This window comes from Pollachius pollachius (assembly GCF_949987615.1).
Source record: "Pollachius pollachius genome assembly, chromosome: 10".
NCBI classification, from domain to species: Eukaryota; Metazoa; Chordata; class Actinopteri; order Gadiformes; family Gadidae; genus Pollachius; species Pollachius pollachius.
The window spans coordinates 14,206,453-14,211,078 of NC_136943.1; the positions used below are offsets into that span (position 1 = coordinate 14,206,453).

Genomic DNA, 4,626 nt, shown 5'->3' on the forward strand with positions numbered 1-4,626 from the left:
TTTAAAAGGTTGCAACTAAAGTTTATTTACTACTCTAATTCAGTGATGTCTACATGTGTACATATAAAGCTCTTGTCTGGATAAGTCATGGTCCAAAAAATGGGGACAATTGCCTGCCGGTCTCTGTAAACACCAAGAGAGTAGAAACAAACTGAAAGGGGGGTCAGGGGAGGTGCGTGACCAACGACCACCAGATCAGGACAGATAGCTGCACTCATATCAGCGATCTATCCATCCACTGATGGTTTAGCTCTGCAGGCGGAATGTTGTGTATGATCAATGAAGAAAGATCTATACAAATATATATATATATATATGTATAAAAAAATATATTTTATTCATATTTTATCAACATTCAGTTAAACTAGCAAGGTAGACAGGAAAGTTACCCTCCCTAACTGTATTAAGATAATTTAACCCTTGAGCAACAATATGTATTACATTTTCTTACAATGTGCTTCTTTAAATGTACATTCAAAATTTATATTTTTGGCAAATTCTATTTGCAATACAATACTGTATGTTTACACTGCAAGATATGGCAGTTTAAACATAACCTACTACCAGAAGTGCTTTAGTCTTTGCTCTAAAAGGTAAAAGCATTTTAATAAGTATAATGGCTGTTCAGAGGCTGGTCAGTTCAGCAACCTGTGCTAGCAGACATCTGATATCCGGCTAGGCATCAAGGGTTTTGTCATGGGATAATAACACTTATCTCAAGCATATCAGGGTTAAGTAGGGACCTCATGACCGACCTCTCCCAGGTCCTCAGAGCGGGAACGCTTTCTGGCATGCTAACCCCTTCTGGTTCTCTATTCAGATTAAGCTGTGCTTATTCTGATACACATACAACAGTGCATTTGTGTGAGTTTGGCTGCGCTGTCATAGAGCCTTGAGCGATCAGATGAGGCCTTATAGCTACCTTATCTGCACTTTTGGCAGAAATTACCTGGATTAAGAGGAGAGTGTTACTCAACAGAGACAGACACAGACAATGTTTCTAAGGGCTTATTCAAACCAGGAAAATCCTTAGTTCGATCTCTATGGTCCGGACCAAAACGCAATGTTTATTTTTTGGTTTGGTGCGGTTCCTTTTCACGTTGCAATTTTTCGCAACATTCCGAGAATTTGTTCACAACGCACATGTGTGCATAGATCGTTCAATCATTGGACAAGATGTTTGGGGGCGGGGTATTCAGCATATTATTTTTAGAACTGGGTCGGACCGAGCGCGGTCACTTTCACATCCCAAGCAAACTGCACCAGGGTTTGTTTGGAAGCGAACCGAGACCACCTCTCCGTCTGGGTCTCGGACCGGCTGTTTGGTCCGCTCCATAGTTCGATGGTTTGTATTCACACCAGCCCAAAAGCACCGCACCAGCGATTTTTTTGGTTTGGTTCGAACCAAATAAGGCAGGTGTGAATACGCCCTAAGTCTTTTGCCAGCTCTTGCAACCTCCTGTTTGCTTTTCTGCAGTCTTCTCTGTACTGTTTTAGATTCATACCTGAAGGATGCTATACGAGTGCTTAAGGGGAGGCTTTGCAAGAGTGTAACCCCAGACCGGCGTCCTGCCGTCCAACCGTCTCCAGGCAATATTTAAGCCTGTGTTTATCAGGGTGAGGTCAGTGTGTGGGTGCGGTGGGGGCATAGCTTTTACTTACTTACTTTCGCAGAAAGCCTCAGGGGTCCCCGGCACCTTAAGGTAGTATTTTAAGTAGAGGGAGGGTCTAAGCACATTCCCAGTGGGTGTACCTCTGACCCAGGTACGATGGTCAGTTCACTCACTGATGAATTTGAGCACCAGCTCAACACAGGCCTGGGTACTGCCACATGCTAACAGCACATTCAAAACCTTAAGTAACCTGGTCAATGTTCATTAAGGCTTAATGCCAAATTGATCGATTAGTCAGGTCTCCTGAATTTGTACTTATAATATTAAGAACTTTGTTTGCCTGATCTTACAACTTTTGCTTATTTATCAGTGCTCTAAACTAAGCTAATTGTTATTAACATATTTACTTATTCAAATAAATGTGGACCTGGAAAGCACTCTGTGACTGTAGCTGTCCAAACAGACATTTTAAACAAACCTGTCTTGGCTTGATAATTGGCTTGATAATTGGACAAGAGTGTGTGGGTAATAATGCAGGATAATTACTCTTTGCACTTTCTACATTAGGGGTCCAATTCGTTATCTCTGCTCATCTCATTTCTCAACCCACTCAAACATCAGCCAGCTTGCTACCGTGCCACTCATAAAGACCTAAAGAGCGCTAGACAAAGACTATTACCTTTGCAAAATAGCAATTCAGTCAATCTGAACTCTTATCAGCCAGAGATTGACCCAAGTAAACCATTGCATCATTTCAAAAGCCATCTAACGAGATAAGAGAGAAACTATGCATGCATCGTTTGAAATGTCTTCCATACACATGCTTATAAAGCACTTGATGAGACAATATTCAATATCACCAACTCCACCTCATTCTGGTTACTGGAATAGTACTTTATCATACAGCCTTGCAGGCCTCCCCAGTAACAGAATTGTTTGATATAACGACACAAACTAGCCACGTGGAAAACCACCAGTCAATGTCCAAAAGGCCTTCAGTTTCTGTGCTATTTCCGTACATTCTCGTCGGCCTCATGGCATTTTACAAATGTTGAAATAGTTGTGTGAATTTGGAAACACTTTCATATGTTATATTTCTCTAATTGTTGCATTACCACTAATAGTAATAATTATTATTATGATTATCATAATTATTCTATTGCTAATAAAACAACCGCACCCTGTCAAGTATTTTGTTTCAAATAGGTTGCGCAGCAAAATAAGTTTTTTTAAGATACTCAAATTCTTTAGACATATTCTTTCATTGTTCTCAACTTTTTGTCACATTTTTGTCTAGAAGCGTCTGCTAAATGAAAATGTAAATGTAATAATACAAAAAGAAATGATTCAAACAACAGCTGGTATGGAGATCAGTACAAAGACAGGTTTCAGGATACACATGGATGTTTAGACATGCTCTTCAGTCCACCTGTTCAAAAAGTCATAGAAATTACAACGCTTGTTCCTGTGTCCATTCATCACAGCATCCATGATGGTTGTGGGGGGGCGGTATGTGTCAAATAATACTCAAAACGAAACCAGGATCAGCACATGTATACATTTCAGGGACCAACCGACTGTGGAGAAACTTTGAATAACCCCGTCTTTGAGCCGACAACCGGTAGGCCTAACACTGTTGACACAAGCCTCACCAAATGCGCATGCCGTTAATTTGCAATTGTCATCCCCCCACCCCAAAACCCATCCCCCCCTTCCCATTCAACTAAACATGTCTTCAAAGGGATTCTTATGAGTTGCTCTCAACCAGAAAACATTTCCCTCTACAAGTATTTTCTTTCTGCTAAGTCACTTTTCAGTCAGTTTGAGAGTCTTCAGCCTTTAGAAAGGAGGGACACTACAGTATTTGCAGTCTGCCGACTGGAAATGTCAGAGCTGCCACTACACGCTTTGACATGTGTCCACTTTATTGTCTTCAATTCTACAGACGCCAACAAGTCAAACCGCTTGGGGACAATGTTATAAGGTTCACTAACACACATACCATGACAGTCAACATATATCCTACACGTGTTGCAGATAATATTAACACAAACATGTATAGTTTATGTTTAAAGTCCCATGTTTTGAGTTCCATTTGGATGGACTTATATTATTCTCAAAGTAATCTATAAAGTAGCTGAATAACAACTCCACGCACTCACCTGAGTTTCTCCAAATCCGTTCCTCAGGTAAAGTCTCCCTCTATCGCCCCAAACGGTCGCTTTAGTGAAGTCCCCCACTCTCACCCCACACTGTATCTCTCTCTCTCAGTCTTTTCTCAGTCTGTCTTCTCTCTGTTCTTCTTGGGAGCCTTTAGGAATCCTTGGACAGCAAAGAGAGGAACAGCGGTGAACCACTGTAGCAGTCTGGAGTAGGTTCCATGATGAGGACACACAAATACACACACGCTCACACACTGTCAAAAGAGTGTGCTAAGTACCTAGCGTGCTACCGCTAAACTTGTGTGAACCAGAGTGGTGAGGAGACACCTCTGACTGCCTCTCCCCTCCTCCCTCCTCCATGGTAGACACTGTCCCTCCTCCATGACACACACACACACATACACACACACACACACACACACACACACACTCAGTGAAGACAGTCATGCTCTCATACGTACTCACAGTTCATATACACTAATGTTTATACATTTGTATATGTTACTATACTTAATGTGTGTGTGTGTTTGTGCACAAACGTACACCAAAGCCCACCATATAAACCCACACAAACAACCCCCCCACCGTAAACCCACTCTCACAAGTCCCCCCCCCACACACACACACACACAGACACACAGACACACGCGCACACACACACTCAGTGAAGACAGTCATGCTCTCATACGTACTCACAGTTCATATACACTAATGTTTATACATTTGTATATGTTACTATACTTAATGTGTGTGTGAGTGTGTGTGTGTGTGTGTGTGCGTGTTTGTGCACAAACGTACACACAAGCACAAGTCCCCCCCCTCCCCACACACACACACACACACACACACAC

At 41.9% G+C, this 4,626-nt stretch overlaps 1 protein-coding gene across 1 annotated transcript in view; it reads right to left on the minus strand.

Annotated features, from left to right (window-relative positions):
- fat2 (FAT atypical cadherin 2) overlaps positions 1-4,072 on the minus strand; it is a 58,941-nt gene extending 54,869 nt beyond the window's left edge. Inside the window, exon 1 of the mRNA XM_079745151.1 lies at positions 3,776-4,072. The gene's annotated coding sequence lies outside the window, so the exon portion shown is untranslated. The remainder of the gene's footprint in view (positions 1-3,775) is intronic.
- Positions 4,073-4,626: the final 554 nt, after the last annotated feature.